At 42.6% G+C, this 17,495-nt stretch overlaps 1 protein-coding gene across 1 annotated transcript in view; it reads left to right on the plus strand.

The window, feature by feature from the left end:
• LOC126335986 (cortactin-binding protein 2-like) overlaps window positions 1-17,495 on the plus strand; it is a 113,097-nt gene that overhangs the window by 82,485 nt on the left and 13,117 nt on the right. The window lies entirely within an intron of this gene.

The raw sequence follows: 17,495 nt of genomic DNA on the forward strand, positions 1-17,495 counted from the left end.
CTGCGACAATCTCTTCACCCTCAGTTGTTTGTTGTTCTGATTACAATCTCTGTCTTTCTCTACAATGTTCGACCTCTACAACTCTCTGTAACACTGTGAAAGATTTTTCACTGATGTCTTATCAAGGGTATGTCGTTATCCTGTCCCTATCACTAGTTGGAATTTCCCACATATTCATTTCCTCGTGAATTCTGCAGAGAATTCAAGTCTTACCGTCAGCATCTTTCAGTGATTAGCCGGAGGTGTATTTTGCACACACAAGCAAAATCATTCCCATACTTCAGTACCTCTTTTTCCACTCAGCTTATAGTTGAGGAGACACTGGACAATTCTGTTACATGTCACTTCATGACGTATTTTCTCCAGTTTTCATGATTCTTCTGAATTTTCTCATTATTGTTGGAGACGTTTAATCCTGTTCTAATAACTTCATTCTTAATAAAGTCTCTTCTTGTGCAGCACATCGTCTTCCTCTAAAACCGCATCTCTGCTGTTTGAGTTTTGTTTCATCCTTTTTCGGAGGTAACCAAACTTGTACAGAATTCATGATGAAGTGTATATGTAGGAAATTATAGCTACTAGAAGGGACAAGATGATGGTATACATGTTAAAACACCAGTGAAAAGCTTTCATGTTACTAGAGGGAGCTGTAGAGCTTATCAAGTTGTTTAACTGTGCCTTTATATGGCTCAAAAATGGTTCAAATGGCTCTGAGCACTATGTGACTTAACTTCTTTGGTCATCAGTCCCCGAGAACTTAGAACTACTTAAACCTAACTAACCTAAGGACATCACACACATCCATGCCCGAGGCAGGATTCGAACCTGCGACCGTAGTAGTCACGCGGTTCCTGACTGTAGCGCCTAGAACCGCTCGGCCACTCTGGCCGGCCTCTATAATACGAGGGTCGCATTACAAGTTTTTTGCAAACTGCCAGTACTGGCGTTATTGAACTTGATGTTAATATTACTTCAGATTTTATGATTTGGTACTGTTAAAATAATATCATCTCATAAACTGGCCTAGTTGTTCGTTTACAGAGAGCGTTTAAAAGAAACAGTGACGTGATAAATTGAAATTACACGTGAATCTGAATTATTTTACGGTTTTCGTAAAGATCTGATTCTACAGCTATATAGCGAATCGTTTCGTTCAACGTTTGTTAATAAAACACCTCTAGAAAAGACTGTTTAAGTCGGTTTGCAAAGGCAGCTATCAAATACGAATTTCATGAAGAGCGGCCAAAATCGGTAGCTGCTCCAAAGAAATGACGACTCTTTGCGCTGCATGTTTGAAAAGTTTCGGCGTTTTTCTTACAGTTACGTAATGACACCCTCAGTCATGAAACTTCCTGGAACAGTAATACTTTGTATCGGACCGGTCCCGAACCCACGACTTTTGCCTTTCGCGGGCAAGTATTCTACTGACTGAGCTACCTAAGCAAGACGCACGATCCATCCTCACAGTTTAACTCCCGCTATTACCTCACGGAAGTTCTCTTGCGTAATACGCGAAACTGCCACTCCTTCGCAATCATATCTAAGATGTAACTATCGAATTTTGACCGTGAATATGCCTAAATTTTTAACTCAGAACCGTAACGAAGTAACATTTAATCACCTGAGAGCTGAAAAAATCCCTTTGGATACCAAAGGTAGTGTACAAGTCACGTTCATAATTAGTAAACAAAATCTTCCAAAAAAGTATAAATTGCAAAACTCCCACGAATACCTTTGCAAAATAATCCACACAACTTGTTCAAAGATAACTGAAACACTAAAAAGTCTAACACACGGCGTCGGGAATGCTGCAGTATGGCAAGTTCCAGACCGAAAACTAAACTTGCTGGCATTATACAGCTGTCAGATTTAAAACGCTCATTTTATTTAGAGCTTACACTCATAGCTAATAACCTAGTTTACTCTAATTGGTCAAAGCCAAAGAAAAAACAATGGCGGATGTCACCGCTCATGCAAATTTTACGAATTACACCATAGAAATAAGTAATACTGTCTAATAAGCATTGAATACACATATACCGGAGCACCCTCATCCCTCTAAAAAAATACATAAAAATACATACAATTACAAACAAAAAAAACCAAAACAGATGAAATCGACTAAGAGTAGTGGTAGGGAAACGATGTGGCTATCAATTAGAAAAAGGATATTTGATTTTAATTACTGTACAAGTACATTTATTGCAAAACAGATATTTGATTAAATCAAAGAAAAATGAAACCACATTAAATGTTATATGAACTGCTTTCACAGTCTTTACGGAACTAGAGCTTTATGACGATGTAAAATTACAAAGTTGCTTATCTGTGCGTGTTGTATAACGTCGCCTGACGTTTTCAGCTAGGTGGTGGACTCCATTTAACGACGGTAATATCCCTCCGTCGACTCGTGGTATATATGGGTTGGTCAGAGGCCGCTTATATTGTACAGGTTAGGGCAAATAAAAGTGGCCTGGACGAGTGGATACGATTTCGAGTTGCTGTATCAGGCTGGGACCTCGTCGGGACATACTGCAATGGGCGTGTAGAAATGAAGTCAAAACTTTACTATATATAAGTACTTTTGATTTAGAGCATAATTATGTGGAACTTGTTGCGGCAGAAGTAGTTGGTACACTATATTTTTCGGACGTTTTCACGTTTTTCAGCGAGTCTTTTTTTTACGTTTTACGTATTTAAAAAACGACATGCAAGTCAGCTCCGTACTACTGGAGAAGTCTGGTACTTTCTGGAATGATGGCTCTCGATCTACGAGGTGCTTGTATCCTCGATACAGGATACGCAACATGCTACGCCATCTGTGAGACGACCTTGTCAATACAGACTTGTTGATGTAAATAAAACTAACTTAGGTTACATTTACGTGTTGCGCTTATAGATGGCGTCACTTCACAACTTGAACCAAGCTCGTAACAGTATTTTGTAAAATGGGGTCTTTTCGAGATGTCGGCACAAGAAAGTCCATAACAGTGACAGTCCCGATATATCGGGACGGATGGCAACCCTAATACTATTGGATCTGAATATATACATATAAATACACCCAGTGACACGCACATCACGTGTACGCCCACCATGTGATCCACGTCAGTTCCATAGAGCATATTCACAAAATCTTCACTCCTGACATTAGTTGTTGCTAGAAGTCAGTGTCGTCGCGGCCCTAGCTGGTTATCTGATCTGTTAGTAGAGGCAAAGGTGGATAAATGGGCCCCCAGTTTTTTAATATATAACACCTTTTATTTTTAGTATAAAACATTTCTCTAGTATGCTCTGTACCTAGTAGGTACGACATGTTTTGGTTCAAATTTTTAATATTTAAAACAAAATTTTATTTTTCCTGATAGTGTGCATTTTGTTGCGTCAATAATTTGTGCTGGTGATACGGGCCACATGTTAATTTGAAATAAAAATAAACAAAAATTTGAAAAAAATAATTTTATTTAATTTTTGTGTATAATGAAAGAAAGATACCCTCTTAACATTGTTATTTAGTCTACTGGTGGGATGATTTTCACAGCCTATGCCTAGTCTATTCACAATAGTCACACACATAAGCATCTTTTTACACGTTGCAAGTGATCCTCTTTCAGATGCAGATAATGCACCAACTTGCCTTTTTCCCCTCAGGCCGATGACACGAGAAATTTTTCTTTGAACCACACTAAGACCTGACTCGTCTGCCGGTCGAGTGGTTCTAGGCGCTACAGTCTGGAACCGCGTGACCGCTACGGTCGCAGGTTCGAATCCTGCCTCGGGCATGGATGTGTGTGATGTCCTTAGGCTAGTTAGGTTTAATTAGTTCTATGTTCTATGGGACTGATGACCTCAGCAGTTAAGTCCAATAGTGCTCAGAGCCATTTTTTGACTCGTCTACATTAAAAACTCTGTCCGCAGGATATTTGTAGTTAGAGAACGCAGCTTCAAGTAAACTGAATAAATTATCGAGAGCTTGTTTATTAAACCCATTAGCACGTGAAATGGAAGTTGCGGATGGCTTCAAAATAGACAGAATATTTTTGTGTCGTGACATAAAATGGTCAAACCAAGTTCGACCAGAAACTTCGCCCTTTACAAATGGATCAGGGATTTTATATCTCGTGCAAAGCTGGTAGGCCATGCGCCTGACGTCATTTCTGGTAAGGCTGTAGAATTTGGATTCCATAATGAGAAGATATTTAACCAGTTCGTCCTCAAGTCCCTGTGGCAAAACCGGTGGACAGCCCAGTTTAATATTAACGATTTCTTCGACGGTTTATCGATTCGTGAAAGCCTTTGGAGTGTAGAACGAGGGACAGAGTACACTTTAACCACTTTTTTGGAACCCCATTTTTTCTCCTTAATAGCTACAATAGCATTTGACATATTTACTTTGTCCCACGATTGCCGTTTCGATTTTTTTGGTGGTACAAGATGTCTTCGAGGCATCTGAAACATAAAGAGTAGCAATATTTGTAAATGGTCCCATAATACCAGCAGCAAAAGGGGCCCATATATCCTCCCTCGACATCTTGGGGAAAACGATTTTGCCTACGGTTAGTTTGGTTCGCAGCCGTCGTTAAAACGGCATCCCAACAACAAGCCAAATTCGTACCTTACCTTAGTTTTAGTAATAACATGTTAGAAATTTGAGTTTTATTCAAATGAACACTAACCTTTCAAACTTTTGATGACAGCGAAAAAATTCACAGCACAACTACTCACAAACCATGACAGCTACTACGTGTGCACACTCTAAAGTGAAGTTTGGCAACTAGTTAGTAGTTCATGTGCTCTCCGCTAGGATTCGTGGCCTGTACTTCCAAATATGTAGGGGTCCCATAATACCAGCAGGGGCCTATTTTTCCACATTTGCCTCTATGTGATTACATTGTGTGGGGAGCTCTTCAGTCTAGATGCATCGCAACATCCCTCATAGTTTTCAGGAACTGCAGCAGAACATTTTGGATGAGACTGCAGCAATTCTAGCAATGCAGCTTCGATCCACCTTGAGCAGCTTGCTGATCATGGCCCAAAAGAACCAAGTGATGAATGATGACCACTTTTAGCATCTGCTATAATCTGTTTAGTGCTGTATTTCCTTTGCTTTGCTGTGTTTCTTTGTACCCTGGTACTCCGTTCTCCGAGCCACTTTTATTTGCCACACCCTGTAGCTCATTAATGTTTGTATAAGCTCACCGACGTCAGATCTGCCGTATTCTGCAATTATTACTGTCAAGTTCACAGACTGTAAAATGTGCAGAATCACATCATTTCCACGGAATATGGAAATCCAGTTCGTTTATTGTTTCCATACGTGTCACATCCAAGAACTCACAGAATGAGGATGGATAAAGCATGGGATCCTGTAATTTCTTTAATCGCTTCACAGAGACATTGGTTTGCATCTAGTGCGACGGCTGACGAAAATTGATTTTATACTTTCGACTGCCGCGCCTCAGCTGCGCGAAGGCGCTTTACGACAGATAGCGCGAATGTAGGTACACCACCACGCATACGCGGCCCGCTTCTGCTGCAGAGCGCGCCAAATTAGATAGGGGACGCGGTATTAGCCTTCTCCACTGCGCAGGCGCCGCCGCGCCAATTTTCGGTATATATAGAACGACGCGCACCAGTAATCTTCATCCCTCCAAAGCCCAGGCGATTATTGTAGGCAAAACCACCCTTTCCTTCCGCCTCCTTGATTTCTATCTCACCACCTATGGTCGTCCTATCACCCTCACTCCCACCCTTAAGTACCTTGGCGTCACCCTCGACCGTCGCCTCTCCTGGACCCCCCACCTCCGGACAATTCAAGCCAAGGCACACTCCCGACTCCGTCTCCTCAAGTTCCTTTCGGGCCGTACATGGGGTCTGGACCCCTCTACCATCCTCCACACCTATAAATCCCTTATCCGCCCTATCCCGGCCTGGATCTCAGCCCCCCCCCCCCTACCTTTTATAAATCCCTTCAAATCCTTGACTGCCATGCTCTCCGCCTCGCCTATCGCATTCGTCTCCCCTCCCCCACGCGGATCCTGTACGATATCATTCCTTCCACCCAGCTCCTCCTTTTCCTTGAAAGGATACGGATCCTGTACACCTCCCGCAAACTCGACCCTCCCCATCCGCTTGTCTCGCCCATCCTCTCCCACCCCCGCCCGCTGCCGTGCCTGTATTCTCACGTCCAACCTGGTCTCCATCTCTCCACCCTCCTTACCCTCTCCCAAGGTGGCTTCCGCCAGCTCCCCCTCCCTGATGATGTCCTCCTCCCCTCCATCTACCCCTCCTATCAACTTTGATCCTCTCCACCTCCACTTCCTGTGTCCTCTCCTCTTGGCACCCTCCTTCCCTTCTCTTTCCTTTTCCCCCGTCCCCTTCCTCCACCCCTCCCCCCAGGCTCTCCCCCCTGTTCTCCCTTCCCCCTATCTCCCCTGCCCATGGCATCGTTTCTCCCCTCTCCTTCTCCCTCTCCCTCTTCCCCCCTCCCCCTCTCCTCCTCTCTTGGCAGGTCCCCGGACTCGTACACGGTTAGTGAACATTCGCGCGCCGGAGATCGACGCCTTGTGTTTCTGTGTGTGCCATCGTTTTGTGCTTCAGTGGTTCAGTGTAATTCGTTTTGTGCACCTACGTTCACGTATGACACTTTTCGTCTATGTGTCCAAGTGTCTGAACAACTTTTATCTTGGACTCTACGCCCGTGAACGGCTCCATGTATTTTAAAAAGTGTTTGTCTCCGTTTACATGTCCACCGTCTTTTTTTCTCTCACATTGTCTTCATTTGTATCTTGTATGTTTCTCTGCGGCCGAAGAGCGGCGTAGTATGGTGCTGCTGGCCTGCCTGTAAACAGGTTTGAAAATAACAATAAAGAAAAAAAAAACAGTGATCTTCAGTCTCGTACTCACCTGAAGATGGCTGCATGTTTGTTAGCCGAAATATCGTGCCAAGATGTCAACGTGATCCGGCTGCAAGCCCGAAATATGATGGACCAATCAATACGCCGGGAAAACTTCAAAATACACAACATTGTTGTTAATAGCGTGTGTGATCACCACGGTCGGTAGTTGATGCTCTTCAACGAGCTCCCATACTGGCCATAAGTTTGGTTGTGAGTTCTTCACGTAACACATTTCATTCCTCCACCAGCGCGGCTGACACCTGTTGACGTCTATAGACGAGCTACAATACATCGCTCCACCAGACCCCATACGTACTCGATTGGAGTTAAGCCGGGGAATGAGCATTGTCATCCATGAAAAGAAGTCAGGATCGTATGAATCTCTGAATAGACGACATGAGGAAGGAGTTTAGTGTCATAATATCGGTGACCGATGAGTGTACCCTGATCAAACATTTGGTTTGTACGCCAGTGATACGTTGTACTTTCACATATCCTAACACCAGCACCACCAAAACGATCATGTTGGTCAATGTTCTTCGATGGATTAAGTGTTCCTGCCTCCTGCCATGTGAGAGTACGTGCAGAGTCACTACTTCGACTGAATCTACGCTTATCCGAAATGAGCACGCATTCCACAACGCATTGGTTCAGCCCCTACGCTCTTGGCACCATCGCAAACGTTGCCGCCGAGTGGCCACTCTCCATAATTTAATGACACATGTTCCTAATGGTCTGTGATTTTCAAAAAAGGCACCTTTTACGAACAGTTTTGACCAATAGAATGCACATCAGTGTACTACTGCAAAACATTATACAAACGAAACAGGCACCACTGATAACGATCGAAATCAGAAAAATAATTTGTTGTCGAGTTAACTGATTTTGAGTAGTTAACGAGAATGTTCTTGAGTACGAATTTGAAGTTTAGTAAAACTATATTAGGTGAGAGAAATAACACAGCCGCCATTCTGTTTTCAGATAAAAGTTATGAAACAGACTATACCGAGGGAAAATATAAATTTACGTAACAATTATTGAAAATTATATAGTCAATCAGGTGTGAAAATTAGTTTTTATTTAAACATTTGAAATAACCAAAAAGAGAAGTATGTGATGCGAGAAGGATGCTTTCGTAATCCACAAAACCCTCCTTTAATGTGTTTACGTCAACAGCTGGCGAAGCTATTCTTGTTTGGTACTGATTCTTACTCGCTACCTTTTCAACTTCAAAATTATATGCCCAACGTTTTTAATATTCGCGTTTGTAAAAAAACGTACCCACTTTTTTTAGCCCATAAATGTGTGCAATGAGGAAAGGCGTAAGGAAGGCATGCTATCATGTCTTGTGGATGTCCACAAAGTGAAATAATCTTGAAATGTCGAAGGAGCAGAACTGCATGGAGGTGTACCTCAATGCAGAACTGATCTTTTTTTTTTATTAGGCTGTCACTGCGTCAGTATCATTGTAGTTTACACACATTGTCACTTTGAAATCGTATTTATGTGCCATTCCGTGTTTGGCCAATAACAGCAAAAAACGATAAATTCATTTTTGAAAGCAAGTTCCAGCAATTTGCATTTCTATAAATGTCACCAGTAGCCAGTTCCGATCCTGTTAATGGATATATGAACTAATACCCTCTCTATTAGATAGTGTAAACGCCGCATTGGGAATAACGGAAGCTTGTCAATAGCGTAGACCCTATAAAATGGATATTTTGTTTCAACACGTATATAACACAATTTTTTTTTTTGGTAATGATAGAGTAACCTCTGAAACACCTACGTGCTTCTTAAACAGGTATTTCACATATAGTTTAATAAATATTTAATTAATAGCACTTAATTTAAAGCCTGTTTGCTTCGTTTCCCAGGACGTTTCTGTCAGTTTTCAGGAATAACTTGTTTGATTTTACTTTTCCATTTGATTTTGTGGTTTTCAAAGTACATAAGCCTACACCAAGCTTTGTGGTAAACCGATAATAGCACTAGAATGCCATACAGCACTATTTTTATTTATTCATTCATCCACCATGCAGGAGATCAAATTTGGTACAACGCACTTGTCAGATATGATCATGCGCGTAAGTGTCCATAATAAGAAATATTATGTAAATATGAAGAGTACAAGGGAATAACGATCAAGGTTCGTCAAAATTTAAAATTTAGCTCTTCATGCCACCTTGGAGAAGACTGGGACAAGATTTGTGCTTAAGTTTTGATGTACTTGTTGTACTTGAGGAAAATGTCCAAGGTCCACTAGGTGCTGAAGAACAGCGATCAAGGTCGATTTTCTACTTGGAGTTATATTCTTCTCCTTTTATGTTTCGTCCTGTAATGACGTAAGTTCATGTTACTCGCTTTCCAACAACACTTGTGAGTGACCCACACATTGTAAACAAAGTTCAACGGTTGCATTGTTTAGATATAAAACAAAGAGCGATTTAAAATTGCACCACATTGCACATCCAAAGTAGGCTGGAAGAAGTGTTTCTCTTGTTACCGAAATTGTGCGTTAAGCTATTTCTCAAATAAAATGCAGGCATCAGGAATGTCGTAAAATGAAGAACAACATTCCAGTCCAGCGCTGAATACATATACAAGGAAAAGAAAAGTGCTGGGGAGTATTTTTGGTTCTTCAAAAATATTACGGGTCATGAGTCACGTTAAAGGTGACGACTGTAAGTGCTTACGTTTGAGACGTTTCAGTATGTTACATTTATAGAAACGAATGGAATTAGGAAATAATTCAATCACGTGGCTTTCTGTAATAACCCATCTGACTGGACTAATCAGTGTAAATCTTGCGATGCAAAGAAAACCAAAGAACAGGCCAGATGAAGCTACGAAGCTGCATGTCATGACTTTTTCTGTGTATGTAAGGTGCGTATCAATAGAAATGGACAAATACAGGATTTGAGATACGTCAACCAGCTTTCTTGGCATTGTATGGTTTCACCAACAGATATCTTATTAGTCTTACAAACGCATTGGCTACTACGGCGAAACCAAATGTGGAAACCAGATGAAAACACAACAATAGACCAAACAAACCTAAAGGCGAAACCATGACTAACATGACTAAAGTACGCCAATACATACAGTCACTGAGAGACCGCAAATTAGATTATAGCGCATATGGTAGCTAACGGTTATATTTAACAGAAGCCCTTAATATTCGGGAGTTACAAAGGGCATTCAAAAAGTTTTGTACAGTTGTCTCTATTTTTTTATTTTTTGCAGTAGGAGAATGATTTTTTTTGTGAACATACTTGGAATATTTAGCTATACATTGAGCCTACTCAATGTAGCCTGCATCAGCTGTGACGCATCTGGCCCAACGCTCTTTCAAAAAAATGGTTCGAATGGCTCTGAGCACTATGGGACTTAACATTTGAGGACACAAATCCCGTAAAACTTCGAACTACTTAAACCTAACTAAGCTAAGGACATCACACACATCATGCCAGAGGAAGGATTCGAACCTGCGACCGTAGCGGTCGCGCGGTTCCAGGCTGAAGCGCCTAGAACCGCTTGGCCACTCCGGTCGGCCCAACGTTCTTTCCAAGATGTAAATGCACTTTTTAAAATTCTGGGGAATACCCCATCACTTGACACAGGAAGTAGGGCCTTTCTCACTAACAAATGTTTTACCACGTAGGTGGGGCTTCAGCCGACCAAAGAGCTAAAAATCAGACGGAGCCAAGTCCGGAGTGTAGGGAGGATGAGGAACAATTTTCCAACCCATTTTCCTGATTTTCTCTTGCGTCCTAAGGGCTGTATGGGGTTTGGCATTGTTATGGTGTAGTATGATGAGCTGTCCCTGAAGCTACGCTACCCAATGACAAACGAGTCATTTCAGCAAGCTGTCGTGTAGTCGCACATCTGTCATTTTGGATGATTTGATCAATGGTCTCCTTATTCACATCACTCACTGCCGTCGATGGTCTAACGCATCGTGAATTGTCCAGTAGAGAGAAATCACCTTTTTTAAACTTCCGCAACCACCGCTGCATACTGCTGCGTTCCACTGTGTCCTCCCCATAAACAGGGAGCAACTCCCTGTGAATCGATATGGCAGATTCATCGCTGGTCTTGAAGAGGAACTCCATCACCGACCGTTGTCGCAGCCTGACATCTGCTTCATGCTCCATTATGGCTCACCTGTAAGTAAAAGAAGATACTTGTATATACCAGCTTATAACTAAATGTTCCAAGTATGTTCACAAAAAAATTCATTTTCCTGCTGCAAACAATAAAAAACTTTAGAGGCAACTCTGCAAAACTTTTTGAACGCTCTTTTTACACCTGTTAAACTCAGAGAAAAATTCTACACCCCTTGTCATGCGATCAATATTGAATATTTTTTGAGTAACTGCAACGTAGGTTTTGATTACTCCAGAAGTGACACATGTTCAGTGTGTGACAAAATTAAACCCGACTGTACTAAACTTGATTTACAGATAAACAACGAGAATGACGCAGCTCAGATACAAACTTTGGCTAATCTGAAACAACATCTTAACGTTCTGAAAATTTAGAATCCATAAAATCTGTGATTAAGAAAGCAATCAATATGGATTACCAGAAAAATCGGCCGCTTCCTAATATTCCAACAAATGAAGTATATTACTGCAGGCAGTTACCATTTTATTCATTCAATATTCATCTGCTTTCTTGTGGGAACCGTGTATTTTATGTGTATGACAAAAGGCGCTCCAACAAAGTACCTGATGAAGTATGTTCAGTGAGTTCCGAAATTTTGCTTGAATTTATGCATGACCTCAGTGTATTCTGTGATTCCTGTTATGTACAGAATAAAAACGCCTGAAGGTTATGTTTTGGGGCAGCTGAGATGGCGGATGTCGGCTTCAAGTTTCTGACATCGTGACAATTCTTCTTATTTTTACCCCTATGTCAAAAACCCCGATTTTGCCAACGTGTCTACTCACTCATTATAACACTGTTTTTAAATGATTTGTAATAAATTTCCCTTACAGTATTTCAAATAATTAGTACTGACAATAAGCCGACAATATACATATATTTATAATACGAATTTACTATCAAAAATACGAAAAGATAGTTTGTGAAAAATGTGAAGTACTGTGTTGTAGTGCTACAAACTGAATACAGCGTACTAGTCGTCGGGTAAAGAGAATGTGACCATGCAATCACCATGTAATATTTCTGCTCCAGTTCAGAATTAATCATGAAAAATGTTGACTAGTGGTATCGTAAGAGCAGCAATTTTATAAGAAAAGACAAGATGTTCTGATAAAGAAAATTAAATGAATAAAAGTTTTATTTTGAAATCGGTGTAGTTAGTTTTATTGTTAGTCATTAATAGGGTGATCCGACAATAACGATTTGAATAACCAATGTTGGCATGCATAAAAATGCGTACAACATACTGTAATCCGACTTCGAAAACCATGAAAAGATAATGAAGGCTGGTTCTTCGATTAACCATGCAAATTTGCTCATAAGCTGCTACAGTGGCGACTAATTATTTGCATCACCTTATCACGACTTCCACGTCGCCTCGTCTCAAATTAATTCTTAAACAGATAAATACAGATTAGGACAAGGTAGATGCAGTAAGTTACTTTAAATATGAAAATTTCAGAGTTTAAATCATATATTAAAATAAAATATGCAGACATTAAAAATACCACACCTCCTCTCAAAGTGTGCGTCTACATCGGAAGCTAAGACAGAAGAGAGTGAGGGATACATGATCCCTCACTAAAGAAACTAGAATTATTTGTTCAACAAACGTTAGTTCACATTCGAAAAGTCACAGTTGACAGTTAGCAACTTGCGCCAAACACTTGACACTTTATAGCTTGTTATGGTTTTTTACAGGGCACAATAACAGTTTAAATCTGTCCCTACAGATCTCAGCAACAAATAGTTTTACTTATTCTGCACATTCTACTTAGAAACATAAACAGTTTTCTTTTGTGTATATGAGTCTAGCATTGTCTTTTATAAAAATATTTAATCTGCATCTCATTACATTATGTGACGGTGAGTTAATAGTGTTTGTATGTGTGTATTGAACTGGGGACCTAGAAACAACCGAGGGGCTTCGTCCCGCTGTAGCCCTCAGTGGTTCACAGCCCCACTGCAGTCCACCCGCCCAATCGCCGCCCGACACCGAACCCAGGGTTATTGTGCGGTTTGGTCTCCAGTGGAACCATCCCCAACCCCCCCCCCCCCCCCCCAACCCCCACCCACCCGATCGCCGCCCGACACCGAACCCAGGGTTATTGTGCGGTTTGGTCTCCAGTGGAACCATCCCCAACCCCCCACCCCCCACCCCCCCCCCCCCCACCCCACCCCCCACCCCCCGAGAACGCCTCATAGCAGACGAGTGTAACCCCAAATGTTTCCATGGTAGAGTAATTATGATGTACTCATACGTGGAGACAGTGTTTTCGCAGCAAACGCCGACATAGTGTAACTGAGGCGGAATAAGTGAAACAAGCTCCCCTTCGCCGAGGCAGATGGAAACCCGCCTTAAAACCATCGACAGGCTGGCCGACACACCAGACCTCGACACTAATCCGCCGGGCGTATTCGTACTGGGGACCAGCACGCCTTTCCTTTCAGGAAGCAGCCCGTTAGACCGCGTGGCTAGCCGAGCGGGCTAAGTTAATAGTAGTTAGACCGATCTGTTTTTTTAAATTCTCATTACGATACCGGCGTAAAAGAAGCTCGAAAATGAAGCCTCGGTGGACTGTACATACTCTCCTAGAAATGGAAAAAAACACATTGACACCGGTGTGTCAGACCCACCATACTTGCTCCGGACACTGCGAGAGGGCTGTACAAGCAATGATCACACGCACGGCACAGCGGACACACCAGGAACCGCGGTGTTGGCCATCGAATGGCGCTAGCTGCGCAGCATTTGTGCACCGCCGCCGTCAGTGTCAGCCAGTTTGCCGTGGCATACGGAGCTCCATCGCAGTCTTTAACACTGGTAGCATGCCGCGACAGCGTGGACGTGAACCGTATGTGTAGTTGACGGACTTTGAGCGAGGGCGTATAGTGGGCATGCGGGAGGCCGGGTGGACGTACCGCCGAATTGCTCAACACGTGGGGCGTGAGGTCTCCACAGTACATCGATGTTGTCGCCAGTGGTCGGCGGAAGGTGCACGTGCCCGTCGACCTGGGACCGGACCGCAGCGACGCACGGATGCACGCCAAGACCGTAGGATCCTACGCAGTGCCGTAGGGGACCGCACCGCCACTTCCCAGCAAATTAGGGACACTGTTGCTCCTGGGGTATCGGCGAGGACCATTCGCAACCGTCTCCATGAAGCTGGGCTACGGTCCCGCACACCGTTAGGCCGTCTTCCGCTCACGCCCCAAGATTGTGCAGCCCGCCTCCAGTGGTGTCGCGACAGGCGTGAATGGAGGGACGAATGGAGACGTGTCGTCTTCAGCGATGAGAGTCGCTTCTGCCTTGGTGCCAATGATGGTCGTATGCGTGTTTGGCGCCGTGCAGGTGAGCGCCACAATCAGGACTGCATACGACCGAGGCACACAGGGCCAACACCCGGCATCATGGTGTGGGGAGCGATCTCCTACACTGGCCGTACACCTCTGGTGATCGTCGAGGGGACATTGAATAGTGCACGGTACATCCAAACCGTCATCGAACCCATCGTTCTACCATTCCTAGACCGGCAAGGGAACTTGCTGTTCCAACAGGACAATGCACGTCCGCATGTATCCCGTGCCACCCAACGTGCTCTAGAAGGTGTAAGTCAACTACCCTGGCCAGCAAGATCTCCGGATCAGTCCCCCATTGAGCAAGTTTGGGACTGGATGAAGCGTCGTCTCACGCGGTCTGCACGTCCAGCACGAACGCTGGTCCAACTGAGGCGCCAGGTGGAAATGGCATGGCAAGCCGTTCCACAGGACTACATCCAGCATCTCTACGATCGTCTCCATGGGAGAATAGCAGCCTGCATTGCTGCGAAAGGTGGATATACACTGTACTAGTGCCGACATTGTGCATGCTCTGTTGCCTGTGCCTATGTGCCTGTGGTTCTGTCAGTGTGATCATGTGATGTATCTGACCCCAGGAATGTGTCAATAAAGTTTCCCCTTCCTGGGACAATGAATTCACGGTGTTCTTATTTCAATTTCCAGGAGTGTATAATGAACTTAAGTAAAAGTTCATCCATTAGTCCCTACTACTTCTTATTCTTCATAAAGCTATGAGAATAACGTCCTAAATAGGTTTCGAAGTTTCTTGCATAAATTATCATAAGTACAAAATAAATACCTCTAGAGTACTGAAACTTAATGGCAGATTAAAACTGTGTGCTCGACCGAGACTCGAACTCGGGAACTTTGCTTTTCGCGGGCAAGTGCTTTACCATCTGAGCTACCGAAGCACGACTCCCGGCTGGTACTCACAGCTTTACTTCTGCCAGTATCTCGTCTCCTACCTTCCAAACTTTACAGAAGCTCTCCTGCGAACGTTGTAGAACTAGCACTCCTGAAAGAAAGGATATTGCGGAGACTTGGCTTAGCCACAGCCTGGGGATATTTCCAGAATGAGATTTTAACTCTGCAGCGGAGTGTGCGCTGATATGAAACTTCCTGGCAGATTAAAATATTGGGTGTAGTTCAATGTTACAGCATTTGTTTCTTTACTTAGCCTTGACACACACAGGAGGCAGGTTTGTACAAGCTGCTCTGTGCATATGTGCATATTTTGTAAATAGCAATATAAATTCAGTTTCAACAACCATTTAGTAGCACAGTGATGACAGCAAACACAGTGAACATCCCAAACTAAAGATTCTCTTCAAGCAAAGAATTCATTAACACCAGTTATTACAACTGAAATTGTGTCGGTAGAATAAATACATCATTGTAAATCTTGTAAAGGCAGATTATCGGATAGAAGCATTTTTACCTTATGCCACTAGGATTTGAATCCCGCAATGTTGCCATATGCTTACATAATGTCACATATAGCGGATGTCTTTCATCAAAGGCATTCTGTAATCTGCGATTTGTTCAGTGAGATCAGAAAGTTCAGTTCCTCATTGTGATAGACGCAATAATGTGTCAGTGACGACAGTATTCTTATTTCGTGTATTCATTATTTCAGAGTCGTATTCTTGAAGATATAACGTCAATCTAGGGTGCAGTAACTTAGACGTTAATGGAAAGCTAAGTGCCTGGTGATCACAGTACACTCTAATATGTTCACCATAAACTTAATAATTAAATTTCTTAAAAATTCAAATAACAGCTGGATCTTCAAGCTTGTTAGCTGAATATCCACATTCTCAATCACACTAAGATCTAGCCGCAAACCTGATCATATCAAACTCAACTTTACCATCTATCTGTGGCATCTGAAAAGGTAAGATCTGATTCCTAAAAAGGATGTGTCAGTAGCAATATAAAAGTCTAACGTCAGGGTGGCGTAGGATATCGGAATTCACAACTGCATCTTTAATAGCGTCAAAATCTGTTTGAAAAATATCTGACCAACACCAAATGGCGTCCTTCTTTAGTAAACCTCAGAGTAATGGTCTTTACGGCAATTGGTTCAGTACAAAACAACAGAAGAAGGACAGGAAAATTCTTAATTGCACTGATTTTATCAGGATCATGTACAGTACATGATCGTAAAATAAAATTACCTAGAAACTCAGTTCCGTCTCTCCCAAACTCGACTTTTGCACCTTAGCTGCCACTCCACTTTGAAAATTTGGTTCAAATGGCTCTGAGCACTATGGAACTTAACATCTGAGGTCATCAGTCCCCTAGAACTTAGAACTACTTAAACCTAACTAACCTAAAGACATCACACACATCCATGCCCGAGGCAGGATTCGAACCTGCGACCGTAGCAGTCGCGCGGTTCCGGACTGAGCGCCTAGAACCGCAAGACGATTTCCTACAAAAAGTATCATGTGGCACCATGGTCCAACGACCATTAGTGGGATCATTACTGGAAGTTATGGAACCCAGTTGATTTTGGCCTCACTACACTCGACTTCGTTGGTTGCACATGCGGACACAACATGCTTAATAAATCGTACTGTTTCTCTATGAGGACTCTGTTGGTCTTTGTCATTGAGGTCTGTATATTAATGGCAGATTGTGTTTGGGGCCTGAAGATAACGCTTTTTCGCGTCAAAACTGGTAGCACTTCTGAATTCAAATACAGCTTGTGCTTTCTATTTTCATTATTCAAATACTTCATGTTTGGCTGCTGCTCCACTGTTTCCGATGGATTGTCAGAGACATATCACATTTAGTCCGTCACACATTGGGCAATAAAACATAAGAGATTGGCATAATTTAACATATATCATACTGTTAGTCAAAATGAAAACTATAGCATAACAAAGTTTTTATAGAAAATTGTTTTTCTGTGTCGTATCAAAGGCTAGATACATCATCAGGTTTCTTCAATGACTTTTGCCTAATGTATATGGACTTGTCAGGAAGTTACTAATTCATGAAAGCTTTAAACTCGGTAAGAGGCAGAAACTCATTTGGTAGTATTAACATGGCAAAGACTCGCGCAAAGCTTTATTCGCTTCG

Source organism: Schistocerca gregaria, chromosome 2 (assembly GCF_023897955.1).
Source record: "Schistocerca gregaria isolate iqSchGreg1 chromosome 2, iqSchGreg1.2, whole genome shotgun sequence".
Lineage (NCBI taxonomy): Eukaryota > Metazoa > Arthropoda > Insecta > Orthoptera > Acrididae > Schistocerca > Schistocerca gregaria.